Raw genomic sequence first — 20,215 nt, forward strand, 5'->3', positions numbered from 1 at the left:
CACAGAGACATTCCAGTTTGTGGTGTGTGGTTTACACAGCACCATTAATATTATTTATCTGATTATCAATAAAGGTTATATCCTGCAACTGCGTAATCTTAGTATCTCTCACAAGTGCCTCAGCTATTTCGAGCGCAGCGGGTTTTCTGAATGTCACCATGTCCAGCAAATTACAGAATAATGACACAACACATACAGAGTTTAAAAGTCTGCCTAGAAAATTGTCAACACATTTGTCATCAAGCGGCAAAATATTTGAAATCGTTCGTAGAGCAAATATAATCAAGCTCACTGTGCAACATTTTTTCAGCAGACTCTGTTTAATGTCATTAGTTATGGCCTACAGATATCTTTGGCAGTATTGCAAGCTTCATTTTTCCAAACGATATATATATATATATATATATATATATATATATATATATATATATATATATTATTCATACACACACATTACCTACTGGCGGTCGCCAGTAGGTAGCTATAGTTAGGACCTAGTTTCATAGGAAAAGCGTTTTTTGTCTTGCCTATACCTTTGCGCCGTTTGACGTGGGGGCAGAGAAAGAGGAGGGGGGGGGGGAATGTGCATTTCCCATGTTAATTCTCATAGGAATTTTAGACACGACTGCAGCCCAAACCCTCGAACGGAATTACGCCAAACTTTGCAGAAAGTAAGTCCAGAAGTGTGCTTTTTGTGATTTGGTGTAAATTTGTCCAGACGTTTCAGAGTTTTTTAAAGAAAACCAAATTTGTATATCTAGGGATGTGGCCTTCTCAAATCCTCTCAATCTCGTGTAGAGATCTTATTGGCTGCCAACCCTTCAACCAGGAAGTGTTGGCAGTCATTTTGGGACTCAGCTGCACCTGAGTCCCAAAAAAAAACCCAAAATAAAGGAAAGGGGGCAGGATAGGAATAACCTGACCCCCTAACTCTGGTGCTGGGGTCCACCAGGGACACCATCAGGACAAAAAAGTATTTTAAAAAAATTTGAGGATTAAATCGCGACAAATTTGAAAAATCACGGGGAAAAAACCAAGCATGTACTCCCGCGCTTGTTTTGTATATACTCTCCGGGTGGACCAGGTCGAGGGGAGGGGGGGGGAGTAATTGAGAAACCTCAATAGTGACCTCGCTGCTGGAGTGGCTGCTTACCTTATGCTTATGACAGAGGCAGAGCTGGAGGCCGTAGCAAATCATTCGAAAAGAACCGCACCCTGACTGCAGCTGAAGCAAGGAACTGTGAGTGACAAGGAGGGAGATATGTGTGCACATTATATACAAACCTGCTTGCACCCTGCTGTGGTAGAAGTAGGAGTACCAACAACTTTGTGTTGGGGCACCTAATTCCAGTTTCATCACCACTACCATTAGGAAGAGGGTCTATTCCGTATACACCCGAGAGGGAGAGTAATGCGCTGTGAAGGGCCGTGCGCTGTGAACAGAAGTCTGAGCTCTGCATTCTGAGCACCACATCGAACCTGGGAGGAAGATGAGCCAGGTGCCTGCACCTGCGGGCTACCAAGGACCCCCTTGTGCGCTGAGCTCAAGACCACACCCCTGGAAGCATATCCAGGGGCTGTGATTTGTGGTGTCTAGTTGGCTCTTGAACTACTCATGGATGTGAGAGGAGCTGAGATGCGAAGGTCTGGAGGAGGAGAAAGGAGGAGGCAGCCTTGGAGCACTGAGGCACAGACCCCTCGAGGTAGGGGTGATCCAGCGGTAATTACCTGGTAATTTCCCTATTCAAAACCACATCACCTATGGTTTACCGCTGTAAAGGGTGAAAAATGATGGATCTTTTGATGACCGTGTTTCACCAAACAGGAGACTTTACATATATGTAAAAATTAAATGCAAACAATATTAGAGGCAATAATGAGAATGGTGAGTTATTATAAAGGGTTTTATTTTAGTCAAAAGTTAAGGTTCTCTGACTCTTTATTCATTAGTCAAATATCAATCAGGTTACAGAATTGAAAAATAGGAAAAATAGCATTAATACAGAACATATTACAGTCTGCATATAAGCATCACATATAGGAAGGGAAATGTGGCGCAAATTGTCAGTCAAAACTCTTAAAGAGTTTCTAAGAAAAAGAGTAAGTCTTACAAGGTTAATCAATAATTAATAATGGCAAAAATATCCCATAAAGAGAAATAAATGCAGTTTAGCACCTAAAATCTAAATCTGTTCTGATCCTTTCAGCTCTTTCCCTCTGCCTCTGCTTCGCTGTGTTAGTCTGTGTCTCTGTCTCGTGCTGCACCATAGCCCCCACAGAATGCAGCCCCTCCCTGTCTCTGTGTCCAGCACAGAAACTGGGCCTGGCCCTCAGAAAAATGAAAAAAGAAGAGAGAGGCAAAAAGCACTCCTCCCACTTGTAAGCCATATTTCAAGTAAAAGTTCACGTGCTCAGTCCTCATAGATGGTCCAATCAGAACTTCAAGACATATCATCTCCCCATGGGCTGACTGGATACGTCATTTATCAGGCTTGTTCCTGTTCAAATTTCAGTCTTGTGATTTATGAAAAAAAAGTGTGTTCTTCTCTCCACGTTTAAACAGGCTACAAAAATATGCAACATTGTGTGAAGGTTGAAGGAAGCTGTAGGCAGGATTTTTAACAGAGCCCTTTCATTGAAAGTTGGGAGGGAAGAAGAACACATTTCAATGTAATGTTTCAAGGGCAAACTTCAGTTTGGCTGAGTCCACTAAAGCAAACTAAAATCACGTGGTTTTCTACACTGTGAAACACAATTCAGCACTTTTCTACTCTTGCAAAAATACATGAAGCCATTTAGAAAGTACAAATATATTTTCTAAATTAATGTGCATTCTATAGTGAGATTACATATGGATTAATCACATATAAGCATGGCTGTTCAACTAATTAAGCCTGTTTTCACATAAAAGCACCTCCAAACTGAAGCCCTATATTTTCATCTTGCTTTTCCACAATCTGCGTGCCATTTTAGAACTCATGTCTGCAGCTTTTTGTCATATAATAATGCATACATTTTATAGGTGAAATCTAAGTTCCATCAATTCACCCTTTTGATAAATATCAAATCATTGTACCTCAAATGATTTCTAAATTTATCACACTAATTAAATTTCACGTTACATTTGTTAAAAAAAAACCCACATCATTAGTTGAGTCAAATATATGTTTTTCTCTACCTAAAATATTACTACTCATCTTTAGTACACAGGTGTCTAAAAGAAACCTCTACTAAATTAGTATGTTCTTTATCACTGGTTATTACAAAAGCTGAGCATATAACCATGTTACCTTTATTTCTAAGGTCACACAAATTTGGTCTGAAAGCAGATCATATATGGCCATGCTCAAATGTTGTTGTGCAGATTTCTGTAAGTAGCTTCTTGGAACAGTTTGACAGTTCTCATTTATTTGTTTCAGCAAATTGTGGCTCCTTGTCACCTGCTTGCCTTCAGGGTGGCTTATACAGTGTGGCATCCTGTACTTTTCCCATGCATTTTCACCACTCAGGTGCTGAAAAACTCTGACAGAGCACCATCAATTCCTTGCACTTTTCCAATCCAAGCCATTCACTTTTATTTTCACTTTGATCAGATTCAGATGTTTCAGCTAAGGGTGCAAATGGTTTTTCAAGGGACCACTGCAAACGTTTTGGATTCCCTTTCAGCCAGCTTTTACCTACCTCCACTCGTAGGCCCACAGCACTAATTTCTTCTTCAGAGGCGGCATCTGACTCTTTCACCCTTTGGATACTGCTTTCATCTGAGTCAGTTTCCACTTTTTGCTTTTCTAGTGCCACCTCAGTTTTCTCTAGTGCTGCTTTAAACTCTGTGTGTTCCCTTACAGCTTGACTGACCCTCTTCTGTGGACGTATGACCACTGCTGGCATTTTTTCTTGAAGAGGAGCTGTTTTATCAGGAGGACACAGGACCATACGTGTGTGAGAGGCATGCACCCAATTTGGAAGGCCACCACATTTCACAACAGTCTTTGCCAGGATCATTTGGAACAGGCCTTTCCATTTCACAGCATCTCTCACATCAAAGTTTTGACACCATTCATTAGAAGTCTTGTACTGTAATTTTGAGATGTAATGTTTTGCACTACTTTGATCCAACTCTGCACATTTAAGCACTAGCACTTTCCCCCCCCAAAGACAAATGTATTGCTCCCGGGACAAATCTTATACGCTATACCGCATTTTGTGTCAACATGGGACATTATGACTACCCTATTTTATCTTTTTTATGTACTCTTATAAATTTTTAACGTATTCTCATGAATTATTGATGTATTTGCATATGTGTAAATATTCTGTGAGTGTATTCTTTTATGGTGAGATTTTTCACACCGAATAAAGATTATTTGAATTGAATTGAATTGACACCATTCATTATGTAGATCTTGTGTATCAACTGCAATCTGGTGAGAAACTGCACGCTCCACATCAGTCAGACCTTCACGGCAATGGCTAGTCTTTTCATTAGTCGTTTTCATGTAAATACTCAAGCAACTTTGGTGATGCTGAAACACAGTCTTTTGCAAAGTGTAACTCTGTGCTGCCTTTGTGTTGCTTTATTATGCTTGAAACTTCAAGCAGATATCTACAATCCACTCCTTGTCCAGTCTGTGATTCTGAACTCATCAACTTTGAGACCTCATTATGATCTGATTTCAGACAAACTGGCAATCTATACCTGGGCATCAGCTTTTGCAATAACACATTTGAGACTAGCAGGATACAATATTGTGCAACTGAATTAGCATTTCTCATTCCCAGGACAACAGTGACTCTCAATTGAGAAATTATATTGCATCTTATGGTAAGGGCAATCAATCTCGAATTTTGGGCTGAGGTAACTGCTGACAGCCATGAAACTTTGACAACATAATGTGTAGGAAGCACAGCATGTGCTGCTCTTAATGTGTCATTGTTACCTTTCAAATATGGTCCATCTACAAAATGGTTGGGCTGAATCAGATGTTCATCATTAAAGTCTAACTTTGGTTTCAGACAGAAATTCATGACATTTAAACATTTAGGTTCAGTTTGATCACAAACAATTTCATTTGCTGGCAGTAAGCTAAATACATTTGAATTTAGATATTTTTTGGTCACAATATTTTCCCAAAATAACTCCACAAAGGGAGCAACCATTACAATAATTGGAAATGCCATTATTATAAACTCACTCTTTTTATGACTGACATCTACCACAGCTACTAAATTAAGGCAGCTGGGCATTTCTGTGACGTTGGGGTCAAGGGTCATTGGGAAATACGTCACAGACCTTTGAACGCTTTCATGTTTTTGAACAGGCACTGAGAGAGCGCAGCCCTCCCTCTCACTGTACATCAGTGTATTTTCTTTTAAATAAACTTGCATTCCTAGTGCCGGGGCGCGACACCTTTTCTCTTTCAACTCTAGGAATGTTTTTGTGCAATTGTTGTCCAATGGAAGCGGATCAGATACATCCTTGTGTGTCAGCCTCAGTAAAGGCTTAGCCATTAGGGAAATGTTTAGCAACCACTCTCTACAGCAGCTAACCATTCCCAAAAACTTCCTGACTTCTTTCTGAATTTGAGGTGGATTCATCTGGTAAATTATTTCCACTCTCTCTGGTGACACCTTTCTACCTCCCTTTCCTATTATGTGTCCCAGCCATTCATTTTCTTTCTGACAGTACTCCTCACTAGCTTCATGCAATGGCACTGTGACATGAACTTGGCAAAAATCAATAACAGAGAGCCCTTCTTCAGCACATGGAATGTGAAAAAATATATTGGCTGGATTCGGTACCACAGGACAACATGGAAAAATTATGCTACTAATCTCCTGCTCTAATCTGTTTTTTTCATTTAGTTTCTGCGAACCTGTGATCAGAAAGTTACATAAACTTCCAATCAATTCCATCAAAAATCCTTTTATTGGTAAAATTCCTGCAACTGATGCTGTTCTTGAATACATGTCATCTAATTCTAATTTGAAAAAGACATGCTCTGCACATTTTATTAATCTGACATCTTTCTCTGTGAACTCTCTTATTTCTGTGTTCATTATTGCTTTCAAATCAGAAGGTAATTTTTCAACTGTCTTTTCTGAAAACAATGCTACAGCTGTCTCTTGTTGGGCCATTTTAAAATGCACATCCTCATCAGGTGTAGAAGGGAACCTCAGCTAGGCTAGGGGTTCGCCCTTCTCTGCACAGAGTACTCAGACCAATAGGAAGAAGTTGGCACAGAGACTGGAATAGAAAATACAAAGTTTAATAAACCTCATGAGGTTGAACTACATTCACACAGCACCCTTCGGTATTGAGTGAAGTAGCACACTGAACAGAAAGAGCATGGTCCTTTTATACCCACACAGGGGCTGAAAAAAAGGCGGTACAAGTACACATGAGAAGAGTTATGCACATAGATGGTCATACAGAAACTGCACAGTCGAAAAGTAGGAGGAGTTAACAGTTTGCCAATGCTAGTAAACACATCCTGACAGTTACATACAACTAACAGCTGCAAACTCAACTGGGCATGTGCGAAGGTAGAAGATACTAAATATAGTTTGTTTCTAGGCAGATTACAAGAGCAGTTAACACTAAGGGAGGACAAAGCACATGGCAAACAAAATGGCTGCCAGAAATACAAAATGGATTCCAGAAAATGGACAAGATAGCCTCTAAATACCAGATGGATTCCGCTAATGCTAATCCAATCGCAGCCAATTTACAACACAGGAATCTGAAAATTAACATTATCTGGTGTACAGTAATCTGGGCTGTTTAATTTGCAAAACAATTGTTTTTCTGTCAGGCCTTGTTTCTGGAAAGTATTCACATTTGCTCTGGACAACTTATTTAAATTAATTTTAGCATTTTCCATATTTTGCGGGACAATTTGGGCTTGAAAAATATCTGCCATTGGTACCTGTTTCTGAACTGACATTTGCATTTGCTTAGCTGGCACCTCTTGCACCTGCATTTCTCTCTGTTTTTGCACATTTCCTACTGCTGCATCATGTTTAAATTTACATTTCTTCTTCCAGTGCTCAAATCTGTCACAAAGATGGCAAAAGGACACTTTTTCCAGCAGTACAACATCCATACCTGAATTTGCACAAACCAAAACACCTTTATTTCCATCCTGTGGAACACCAAATCTTTCTTGAGCACTTTTTACGTCTGTTTGTGAAACATCACCCTGTACCACAATTGTATTCTCTGCAAACAGCTTATTCTGAAAACATTTCTGTGCAAACCTTCTCTGTACCATCATAGATTTTTCTTCAAACACTTTTGGCTTCATTCCCTGTTCAGCACAATAGTAACCTTCATCCTTCAGGTGCCATTCTATCAGCTTTTGCTGTATGTGCACACTGATCTGATAAGAAAATATTAAACCAATAACCAACTGAGTCACAAAAAATCTTATGATAGTGGCATCAGGACATACTCTACCACTGTTTTGCTGAAACATTAAACACTCACTTTCACAAAACTCATGAACCAATTTTAGCTCCTGTCTTGTTCTTTTAGTCTGTACCCAATTAACATATTTTCCTGGCACTCTGCCCTTCAGAAAAGTAAAGCTGCTTCATTTTTCTCAACAACAAGAGAAAATGATGGTGCATTCATGCAAACATTTTTCACTGTCTCCTTGCCTGGCCTTTGCACCACAACTTTAGATTCAAACCATAATTCAGTTTGCATGGCAGTGTCAAAAATCATTTCCAAATTAATACACAACTCCTTTAAAATTTTGATAAATCCATCAACTTGTGGGTACCACAGCATAAGTTTATCTTTCGATTTCGGGAATGTATTCAGAAATTCTGCAAGTTCACTTTTGTTCCGTGGCACATGAACATGCACTTCTCCCACCATTTTTCTCAATGAGCAAGCAAAAGCTTCTCCCTCATTCTGCTTATTATCAATCAAAGAAAGCTTTATTCGATTTTCGGATCAAAATCATAAAAGCATACATTAAAAAGTACAATGAACGTTAAATACAATTAAAGACAGTGACCTGAATTGGAAATATTATTGATATAACTGTCATATGTAAGTCATAAAAATTAATTTAAGAAGAAGCTAGTATTCCTTGAGGAACAACAAGGTCTAAAATGTAGGGTTAGTACTCAAAATGATTGCATTGAGTTCAGAAACCTGATGACCAGTTTTAAGAAGCTAGTTACGGCAGAGATGACAAATTCGTTTTCTAGCTGTAGTAGCCTGATCATAGCTGGTCTACACGTACGGATACCCCAAGCCTTTAAAATTGGTTTCAGAAAAGCCCCCCTTGGCATCTGATAAAATTTACAAAATAAAACACAGTGGATATTTGATTGAACAGAGATATCATCACAAGGGCATAGTAAAATTTCATTTGACCAATTATTACAAACAGGAAAGGTGATCATACGAAAAAAATTGCCAAGTCTAAGACGGGTCAATAGCATTCGGGCATAGCAACTTGACTGGATCGACAGGTACTCTTGGAGCCCTTGATGAACCGTTATTTGCTGGTATTCAATGACTATATTTTTAATTTTTTCCAGATTCCACCTTTTATTTGTTAGATGGTTGAGAGCCAGCTCTCTTAGCGACTTTCTGGACACCATTTCCATACTTGATGGCCTCACAAAAAACTCTGGATGTCCGAGGTCCGTTAGCATATTTTTTACATAGGTGAGCCATTTGATATTACTTATTCCATCAAGTTTGAGGCAGTCAGTGATTAAATCTCTGTTTACTGAAGTCTCAGGGGTAACCCAAATTTTATGCCACAATAATATAGGCGCGATTTTAATAACATCAGAAATGTACAATAAACCCAGCTCAATGTGTACAATGTAGGTTGCTGATGATTTGGGGACCCCTAGGTCCCCTGCTTATTATTTTCCTCAACTAAATCTGGTGGTTTCTTTTTCTTATCCAGTTTCCTTGCTAGGTCTGGTGGTTTCTTTTTCTTATCCAATTTCCTTGCTAGGTCTGGTGGTTTCTTTTTCTTCTCATGTTTTCTTGTGCTCTTGACTCCTAATTTCTCAAACCCATTGCATTTAAAAATATATTTTGTTTCTGCAATGTGAAATTGCATTTCTGAAGAACACATTGTCTCATTTGCCTCATCATCCACATGTACCCTGAAACGTTTCTGAAATGGACAAATCGGTCAGTCTACCATGTGTAGTTACTGCACATGTATTTATTTCTTTACTCAGGGAAATTAATTCTTTTTCTTGACACTGGTTCACATTTTCATGATTTAAATAGCAATGACTGTTAATTTCTCCATGCTCAAATGTTGGATTTAAAACACTAAGCTGTTTCTCTTTTTCGGGGTCTGGGTTAATTTGTTCCCCCATGATTTCTATCTTTTTAATTACTGCTGCTTCCTCAAAGTAGGTTTGAAAAATCCCATCTTCAAATATATTCATTTTATCCTGGGTTGTGGGTGCTGTAAACACCATTTTTTCCCCATCTTTCAATGCTTGGACTGTCTGGGGTAGTTTCTGTTCAATAATCTGTGCATTCTGAGTTTCTGGAATAAACCCTGACATATTTACTCCTTCGACAACTCTTTGAACCTTTTGAGTAGGGCCCATATTAATTGGGACAGTCATAATTTGTCTAGGCACTGTCTGTACATCTGCAGCTTGTAATTTTTTCACTGAATCAGTCACATTTAAAGCAGTAACACCTGGAGGTATCACTGTCAGTGATGAATCAACAGGTAGTGGGTCAAACGGAAATGTCTTCACATTTCTCTCATTTTGTATTTCTCTCTGTTCAACAGAAGCAGTAGCCACTGTAGTACTTACTGGTACACTATTATCAGTATTTTCAACGGTAACTACATAAAGTGGCGGACACTCAGTTAACAATGCATCCATTATTTCATCCCCTGAATCATTATTTATTTGAAGCTTTTTATCATCATTAATTCCCTTCTCCTGCATCTGGTGCTTTACCTTTTTATCCTCACTTGCTTTGTCTCTTGCTGCTTTTTCCCACATGCTTAAGGCCTCAAATTGTGCAGCTCTAGATGGTGTCTTTCTTTCACATAACACTTCCCTTAATTTGTCAATAACTTGCAATTCAAAAGTACAATCTTTTGGAAACCTCAAGGGACCCTCTTTTTCAGTAATCTTGCACCATTGGTGAACCCACATAAATGAATTTAGTCCCAAAGTGGTAGACATAAAATGCCCAGTTTCAGTCTGTTTAACTCCTGCTACTGACAGGGCTCACTACACTCCCACTGTCTCGTTCAGTGCCAGCGTGGCCCTTTGGGACGTCAGTTTTCCTCCTGCTACTAGCCCTCCCTTTACAAAATCTTACGGCAATCTTTTTCTTACGTTCTCTTTTACTCAAAATATGTTAGTAACGACATAAAAATGCCACTTTTACCTGCTTAGTTAATGACCTTTTTCACATGAATTCCGTCTTTTCCGAGAGCAGCGCTTAACTCTGCTCTACTACGGAATCGTTACTTCCGTTGATAAAGTAGCACATCCCTCCACTTCACCCTTCTAACAAGCATCAGCTAACCATTTCTCCAGAATTAAGACACATAGTTGGAGACCCAATGCTCCTGAGAAATAAAACTAGAGTTTCACAATTAACCTGAATGCCTTCACATTCGCGCACTTTCACACAAGAAAATGTTGTACATTCACACAGAATTCTGTCTTTCCCGAGAACAGCGAACAGTCTGTCCTTCTACAGAATTATGACATACGTTAACAAAGTAGCACTTCCCTCTACTTAATACTTCTAGCAAGCTCAGTGAACACCTGTTACCTTTCCAGTGATAAGCGTTATCGGAATGCCATTTGGACTTCTGGTACCTCAGACCAAAATTTCACAGGTGACCTTCGCTATCATATACACTTCTCTCACACAGAAAATATCTCTAATGGCAACACACGGCGATGTCACCGAATCGAACCCAGACAATGCGTCGTGCAACTTCAATCGTTACACGTTTTCCCTGTGTACCTACAGGGCAACAATAATTCCGTCTTTCCCGAGAGCAGCGCTTACCTCTGCCCTACTACGGAATCATTACAAACATCCGACTTCCTACATCCCAGAAGTCGTCAAAAACAACATAAAACGCGACGCGACTCAACATAGAATGTTAGTACATAAATCAATAATCAATAAATCCGTCCTATGAAATTACCAATTCAATCAATAAAACAAAATAAAAAACATCAAGTCAAAATGAGCAAACTTTCATCCTCAGCCAAAACTCTTACTATTTTTCAACACCTCAAAAACATACCTGCAGGCACATTAACATTTCACAACCCTATTAATACTCACACCACTCTAGCAATCTCCTTCTTGTATCACCTTTCCAGTACTGCGTTGCCAGTCTTCAGGTTCTGAGCACAGGAATCAGGAATCAGGACTTTATCTAACTTGGGTAATTATCTTCTAGCACTAGGCATTAAACTAACTATGCTCCTTTTGGTGTTGGCAATAACCTCAACTCTGCAAACAAAAACTGATTCAGCGGTAATTACCTGGTAATTTCCCTATTCAAAACCACATCACCTATGGTTTACCGCTGTAAAGGGTGAAAAATGATGGATCTTTTGATGACCGTGTTTCACCAAACAGGAGACTTTACATATATATATATATAAAAATTAAATGCAAACAATATTAGAGGCAATAATGAGAGTGGTGAGTTATTTAAAAGGGTTTTATTTTAGTCAAACGTCAAGGTTCTCTGACTCTTTAGTCATTAGGTTACAGAATAGAAAAATAGGAAAAATAGCATTAATACAGTACATATTACAGTTTGCATATAAGCATCACATATAGGAAGGGAAATGTGGCGCAAATTGTCAGTCAAAACTCTTAAAGAGTTTCTAAGAAAGAGAGTAAGTCTTACAAGGTTAATCAATAATTAATAATGGCAAAAATATCCCATAAAGAGAAATAAATGCAGTTTAGCACCTAAAATCTAAATCTGTTCTGATCCTTTCAGCTCTTTCCCTCTGCTTCGCTGTGCTAGTCTGTGTCTCTGTCTCGTGCTGCACCATAGCCCCCACAGAATGCAGCCCCTCCCTGTCTCTGTGTCCAGCACAGAAACTGGGCCTGGCCCTCATAAAAAAGAAAAAAGAAGAGAGAGGCAAAAAGCACTCCTCCCACTTGTAAGCCATATTTCAAGTAAAAGTTCACGTGCTCAGTCCTCATAGCTGGTCCAATCAGAACTTCAAGACATATCATCTCCCCATAGGCTGACTGGATACGTCATTTATCAGGCTTGTTCCTGTTCAAATTTCAGTCTTGTGATTTATGAAAAAATTGTGTTCTTCTCTCCATATTTAAACAGGCTACAAAAATATGCAACATTGTGTGAAGGTGGAAGGAAGCTGTAGGCAGGATTTTTAACAGAGCCCTTTCATTGAAAGTTGGGAGGGAAGAAGAACACATTCCAATGTAATGTTTCAAGGGCAAACTTCAGTTTGGCTGAGTCCACTAAAGCAAACTAAAATCACGTGGTTTTCTACACTGTGAAACACAATTCAGCACATTTCTACTCTTGCAAAAATACATGATGCCATTTTGAAAGTACAAACACATTTTCTAAATTAATGTGCATTCTATAGTGAGATTACATATGGATTAATCACATATAAGCATGGCTGTTCAACTAATTAAGCATGTTTTCACATAAAAGCACCTCCAAACTGAAGCCCTATGTTTTCATCTTGCTTTTCCACAATCTGCGTGTCATTTTAGAACTCATGTCTGCAGCTTTTTGTCAAATAATAATGCATACATTTTGTAGGTGAAATCTAAGCTCCATCAGGGGCATGGTCAAGAAGCCCTTCCCTATGTTGAGGGCACTGACCTTAGAGTTGTAGAACTTGAGAAATATGGACTCCCTCCCTCCAGGTGATCACATGGAACCCCCTCAGAGAGAGATCAAATCGCCAGAGGGGAGGTCTGCAACCCCCAGATTTGAAGGCATGGAAGCCACTCACTCCCACCTAAAGGCAAGTTTCACAGAGACCCCAGGCGTGATGGTAATGACCCTAGAGGTCATGAAATTTGGGGACTATGGACCCCCAGGTGAAGGCATGCAGCCCCTCAGCGGGAGCCAAAAGGTGGTGGGGAAGGGGCTCAGCTCCCTTCGATTCAAGATGTGAAACCACTTTGTGGCGGGAGTGTGAATTCCTGTGAGGGAAGAGGAAGGTTGCAAGCTTCAGATTATGCAGCTTTGTGGGGGAGAGGGCATGAAGCCCAACCCCCGAGGGCTGCATAATGGGCCAAGCCCCCACCTACTTCGGTGGTAATGGAGTATTGAGAGTTGGATGCTTGGGAAGGGGGAGTATAGCCCCCCACGAAAAGTGTGGGGACTGAGTAGCTAGGTGGGTTGATAGTGAATAATCAGGGATAACTCTGGCTAGGTACTGAGTGGAGTGTTGTGAGCTATTGCACTATGATTTCGTGAACATGGGGTTCGAGGTTAGGAGGCATGGACCCCAGGAAGAGAAGTGCCCGGGAGTCCACTTGAGGCACCTTATGTTATTGTCGATTCTGAAGTGGTCTGTTTGAGGGTATGACCAGTTGCCGCTGGACTTTGAACTGGAGCATGTCTTGTGTGTTGCTTGATGTATCTTTCTTCTCATGCCTTCAAACAACCCACCCACCTCCTCAAGAGACCAGGCTTTGAGGAGAGATCGCTCAATTCTATTGCATAAACCAGACACAAATTGGCCACCCATCCCTGAACTCCCACCCCAGTCCTCTCTACATTTACCTGAAAAATGTCTGCCTTCCCACGAACCATGTGACACTTCCAAACAAAATCTGCATTGAACTGGTGTGGCTATAGTACGTACCTGAGATAACTCGTACCCCACCCCCGGGTGAGGAGAATATACTCCTGTATTCAGCAAACTCTTTAATTTTTTCAACATTAATGCTGCATGAACCTGAGCCATGTTCCTTAACCTCTTCAACACCACCTATACCCAAGAGACGGGTTAGAATATGTTGGTTTCAACATTATACTACCCCCCAACACTGTGAGCTCAGGGATCCTTGATGTTAGGCAGCGTTGGGGTACTACTTTGGTCCTCACCACCCCTAGCCTTGGCCAGGTGGGGCCTGAGCAAGACTGTTGGTCTGTGGCAGGTACACTCTATTGAGTGTGGCCAATGGATTTACTCTCTTATCAAAGGTGTTTAAAATCAAAGGATGAGTGTGTATCTAGCGCTGCACACACATAACAGAAATGATGCGCTATATACAGCAGTTCTGGAGTAACAGACGTTGCCCACTGCTGCCTAGGAGCTGAGTTTCCAGGTTCCTGCACATGCATTATGTACTTGACGCTGTACATGATCTATATGTGTTCTCGGTGTTGTCTAGGAACTACTAGCGTAGTCAGTGTGCCATGGGCCCTAGTGCAAGGAAGAAAAAGTCCCTGGCTCCGGCTGCTGATTGAATTATAAAAATATAGCAATTATCAGGGATCATTGCACCTGTCAGACTGCTCGGCACCAGTTCCACCGTACCTGCTGCACCAATGGTGCGCCTCTGCCAGGAACTATGGTTAACTTTTGATGTACATGTAGTCTGTACTTTTCCAGTGTTGTGCCAATGCCTATATATAGTGCTGCAAGGACACATACATGCTCGTAGTGTTGAGCAGAAGGGTAGGAGTGCCTGCTTGTTACATAACTGTGAAAAGCTTCCCATTCCATCCATGAAGACATAGTGCTAGTGCTCAGTTAGCCCAGGCTGACTAATGTCACAGCTTGCCCCTCACTCATTTTTCTCTACCTCATTGAAGTACTTTGAAAAGCATGTACTGGGGGGTTGGATCTGAGCTATTCGCATAACTTAGGCAAGCCCACCCAGTCTTCTTTGGGGGTGGGTGTTATCTCCAAATTTTCCACTCTGTACTTTATTATCTCCTGATAGGGCATGGGCTCTCTGCCAGGGGCTTCCTTCTTTCTAGTTTCCCTAGCCTAGCTGCAGGTGGGCAGCCCTGCTTTCCCTGTGCGTGAAGAGGAACCGAGAAGGCTGTGTTGACGGTGTTCTATTCTTATTCTTTTAATGTCTTTGCCTAGTTCCTCACAAACGTTGTATAGGAAGATGGGAACATCTAACTATCCCATGGAATCCTTCATTTCATAAGGGGGTAGTACATGTCATGAGTGATGGAATATGTGAGGTCATAAGCAGTGCATTTTGCGGGGCATAAGTTATAGTTAGCTCAGTTGCTGAATTTCTACGGGCTTGTGCATGTAAAATCTGATCCTAACTATAACATCCCTTTAACCTTTGTTTTTTTAGTGAATATGCTTGAGGTCCCATTGGAACCTTGAGCCCATGAAGAGACAAGTTTTCATATCCTTCTGCTTGCCCTCTACCTCTCACAATTCCCCCTTTTCATCAAGACCCATCTGTATCTTATTAGAATTTATCGTGAAACATTGGCATTGCAGTAAGGTGTCTCTTACATTTTAAACATGGAGGCAATAAAAAGATTTAAGTTCTCAGATGACAAATTTAGCACCCTAATTGGCCAAGCCCCAGCAACAGGCAAAAGAGTGGTAATATCTAATTTGCAAAATAGTAAATGGATACAATTGTTGAACTTAAAGAAGAAATCCATAAGAATGGAATCCCATGCTCAGTTCATGTTAGAGTACACTAGAGCAGGAGCATCCCCTCTGGACTTAGGGTAAGAAATGCCCCAGCTCTATTTGTATTGATACATAAGTTCTTTAACAAGTGGTCCCACATAGCAAACAGATGTGCCAGGAATTAGATGATCATAATTGTGGAGACTGCCAGGGAGGAGGTATTATTCTCAATCCGGAGATCCTAGAGTTAGAAGACAAATTGAAAGACATGACTGCCCTAGAGGAAGCAAAAACTAAATTGGAGAGCAGTGCCAGTGAATTATATGACTTTGAAAAACACCTTATTAAGAAAAAGACAGACAGCTTGAAAAACGATAGTAGGTGGTACACTCAGGAAAAGGCCTATCCATATCTCATGGCAAACTATTACCATGATTGGAGTTAAGACACAGGACATCATAACTAAACAAGAGCACCTAGAGGAAAGCTCATTACATTTTCGGACACATACTCTACAGACTCGGAAGGAGAGAGCTCTGGGGTGTCGGATGGTGCAAATCCAGATCATACATGATTTAGGGGAAGAAGGGACAACTAAAGATACCCGTCTGCATCTCCTGTTTTATCCAGGAGTCACAAAAGGGGCCGGTACAGATACCAGCTACAAAACAGGGGTGGATATTTCCAGCAAGACCTTTAATATCATCAACTGTAATTGAAGACCAGAAACCAACAGTCCTGGAGGCCATGAAGAGTAGATACAGTATTGAAGAAGGCAATATTCCCATCTTCAAACTATCGTCCGTAACATTGACTCAGGAAGAATGTTCTCTTTTAACTAAAGGTTTATTCTTTGTGCCTAGCACTGCCAGCAATGTGTTCAAACTTAAGACGTTTTCGCATTCTTCAGAAAGATTAGGCTGAACAAATATTTTTAGCAGAATATTTCCAATGAACCGGAAAGCAACCGGTCAGGTTGTATACCTACTTCTAAATGAATGCCCACACTTGACATGGTTGGACCTGAGGTTGCTATCTTTGAGAAATTAATGCTGAAGAAACGTAATAACATCACTAAACATATACCCAGGGTACACCAAACCTTACCATGGGAGAGACAACAGCTCTAAAAAAAACTATGTGACACTACCAATATTACGATAAAGCACTGTGATAAAGGGGGTGGTAGTGGTACTGTGATAATGGACATCAATGAATATGTTACCAAAATACAGACCATGTTACGGGTACTAGAGCACTACAAAACAGCTAGTCCGGGGGGTTTGACAAATTGAAAACCCAGATTGAAAGACTCACCCACACTGCCTTACATGATGTTGCTATATGCAAAAAAATTGTGAGTTTCTGAACAAATTTAATCCAGTTACCCCTGCTATTTGTGATGTTCCAAAAACTCAAAGAAAATAAAACATCCCCCATGTCCCATAATTTCATCCATAAATTCTATCACTGATCCATGATCGAAATATTTGAATGCATAACTCTGCCCCATGATGCAGAGCTATAAATCCTATGTGAGAGATACTGGGGATGTGATAGTCAAGATAGAAAATGCGACGTAAAACCCAGTTATAAATTCTGGTTACACTAGTCATCGAGACACTCTATATAAATGTTCCACAGCAAGAAGCAGTAGAGGCCTTATTAGAAAGATCTCCAGGTGACCAACCAGACATAGTCATACTTGAATGTCTAAAAATAGTGCTCTTTCAAAACTATTTTGAATTTAATGGCAGCCTGTGCCATCAAACCAAAGGGAATAGCATGGGAGTGATGGAGCATGATTTTTGCTAATAAAATCTGCTCAGGAAAATCCAGCCATGTGTGTGTTTTAATAAATTACTAATGTGTGTGATGAAACAAAATTACTAAAACGTGAAGATTTGGAAGGTATGACCGAAAATGCACAAGGCTGCACGCATTTTAAGAGTCAGGATAACACACATGTAAAGTGGAAGATTTCTTCATAGGGTTATAAATAATAAATAGAACGAGAAGAAATTATTTCAATTTGTGTGCCTAATAATAATGTTCTTATGTTTCCTGAACTGCAGGAATATTCAAGCACAAACATGAAAAAGCTCATTTATTCTTCCTGAAAGTAGAGTAGGCCTAGACATGTAGAAATTATTTTTCTTTTCTCTCTGCTTTCCTTGCTAAAACATGTAGGCTTAAGCAAATTAAAGAGTTGATTAGCACAGTAAAGCGTTGGGGTGAATTGGACAAATGGAATGGAAGATGGGCTAAAAAGAAAAAAGATGAAAATACCAAAGTGAATGTAGCTTCTCTGTTGTACCCTTTGAGAGAGCCAGAGAAAAAGACAGAATTGGTTGATGCTGTTGGGGCTTATTCAATGAGAGAAATACCTGCAGGTGGTTATGTCCACGTTCCGTGGTCAAGACACAACATTTTATCATTTACGAATGATTTTCCGAGATTGAGGGAAAAACCTGTTGAATGGAACAGACAAGTTGAAAGATTTGTGAAAGTATAAAAAGTTTTGTGGGTTGATTTAGAGGGTCTTTTTGATATAGTGGTTCCAGCTGATTTGTGCATTGAGTGAATAATTGCTGTAGATTGGCCAAATAAAGAATACCAGAGAGATCCCAAAACAGGATCACCCTCTGATGAGGTTATGAAAAAATAGAATCAGGTAATTACGTATCTGAAACGGAAGATTTCTCTGAAAGAAACAGAATGCATGAAGATTGATAGAACGACTCAAGGACTGAAAGAATCAGTACATGCATATTACGAAAGGCTTCAAGTGTTTAAACAGTTTAGTGGTATAGAAAATATCACTGAAAAGGATATGAGACACTTTGTGAATTGTTTTGTCTATGGTTTGAGACCAGAAATAAGTGCTATGATACAACAACATTTAATATGTTGGCAGAGTAAATCAGTTGAGATTCTTCGTTATGCGAAATATTGTAGAGATGACATAGAGATGAGACATAAGAAACTAAAGGAGAAATTGATGTTAGCACAAATGAGAGCAGCCAAGAAAGGAGGATATCTCAGTGGAGATGCGACTGATGATGGTCAGACTACAACTGGTATGAAGGGTTTAGTTTCAAATTGCAATACAGTGACACAAATGGTTCCGATGGGTCAAGGAAGAGGTAGAGGTAATTTTGCGAACATAGAGGAGTTGAATCAGAAACGTCCTTGTATTAATTGTGGCAAGTTTGGACATTGGTATCGCAAGTGTAAGATGGTGTGGAATAATAATGGAAACTCAGGTTCATTTGATCAAGGACAAGAGCAGATGCAGAATCAGAATCAACAAGTGCAGATGACAAATGGGGGACAGAATTTGCAAATTCCAAAACATTTAATGCCTAATGATAAAGTGAATTGTCAAATGCAAAGACAAAATGTAAATACTGATTTGCGTAAAAATGCTCAAACAAATTCAAATGTGTAGGTTGTTTCACAGTATGTTTTTCAAACAGATGGGAGTGATTCAGATTTATCACAATGACGGTGCCTGAAGGGGGAGGAAGATTGCGTTCTTGGCTCATCTCTAGTGGTAGATCAGTCGGGTCTATATGTGGATGGTGAGGGCAATGGTAATGCAATTACTTTCCTCGTAGATACTGGTGCTACCCGTTCACAGTGAGACCTGTGCAAATTCCAAACGCACCCCTCTCGGGAGAAAATATCCAAGTTGTCGGAGTATCAAACAAACTCGAACACCAATAACTAAGCCAATGAAAAGTTCAAATTGGGAATTTCAAGGAATTACACACATTTGTGTGTGATTCAAGCCCTGTTAATTTACTAAGTAGGGATTTGTTGTGTAAAATTAACTGGTCCCTTTACTGTAAGCCAGATGGAATAGCGTTTCACACAAAAGACGATGATGTGGTATTCAAAATGCTGAATCAAGGGACAGATGTAAATGAGTTGTACCCATTGCTCGCATAGAATGATTCACCTGTTGAGTTGATAAAAACGAGTTTGTCTGATGTGTGGGATTGTTCTGGGAAAGATATCGGTCTGATGAAAGGAGTTGCTCCGATTCAGATTACAGTCAAACCTAACGCAGAGTTTCCGAGAACCCCGCAATACAAAATGAGCCCTGATATTATTGCAAGTGTGACACCTGCGAAAGATATGTTGATCGAACAAGGAATTTTGAGAGAGATACTAGGAATCCCATGTAATTCACCTATAATGGGAATTAGCAAGCCCAATGGAAAGTACAGGATTGTACAGGACCTAAGAAAGGTTAACACGATTGTTATACCTTGTTGTCCTATCGTACCTTATCCAGCGGTGATCCTATTTCAAATTCCATGTGATGCAGAATAGTCCACAGTGATCGATCTATGTCAAGAGGTTTTCTCCATACCCTTGCATCCGGATAGCCAATATTTATTTGCATTCCGGTTCAGAAACCGTGTCTTGGCATGGTGTCGAGTACAAGGGTAAACAGAGAGCCCCTCAATTGTCCATCAGATATTGAAAATGTGTTTGGAGTCATTGGTCATGCCTAGAAATTCAGTCCTAGACCAGTATATTGATGACTTATTGGTGGCATCAAGGACTAGAGAAGATTGTGTGA

The sequence above is a fragment of the Triturus cristatus genome, chromosome 9 (assembly GCF_964204655.1).
Source record: "Triturus cristatus chromosome 9, aTriCri1.1, whole genome shotgun sequence".
Lineage (NCBI taxonomy): Eukaryota > Metazoa > Chordata > Amphibia > Caudata > Salamandridae > Triturus > Triturus cristatus.